Source organism: Buceros rhinoceros, unplaced genomic scaffold (genome assembly GCF_000710305.1).
Source record: "Buceros rhinoceros silvestris isolate BGI_N320 unplaced genomic scaffold, ASM71030v1 scaffold16394, whole genome shotgun sequence".
Classification (NCBI taxonomy): Eukaryota; Metazoa; Chordata; class Aves; order Bucerotiformes; family Bucerotidae; genus Buceros; species Buceros rhinoceros.
In genome coordinates, this window is record NW_010410174.1 from 20,401 (window position 1) to 20,648 (window position 248).

The window sequence follows — 248 nt, forward strand, 5'->3', positions numbered from 1 at the left end:
TGCCCACCGTCCTAGTTTTCAGCCCAGGACATGTGCCACCCTCCCTGGACTCGGGCCGTCACGAGGAGCCTCCCTCAGCAAGAGGAGCAGCACGATGGACCTTTGTCTCTGGTGTTCTTCATCCTGCAGCTATGTGACAGACGGAGGACAAAAAACCAGCAGTGAAGGTACAGAAAGACTGTTGACACCCCCGCTACAGCCAAACAATTAAACTCATCCCTGAGGTAACTTAGTGTCCTAGTTGTGCG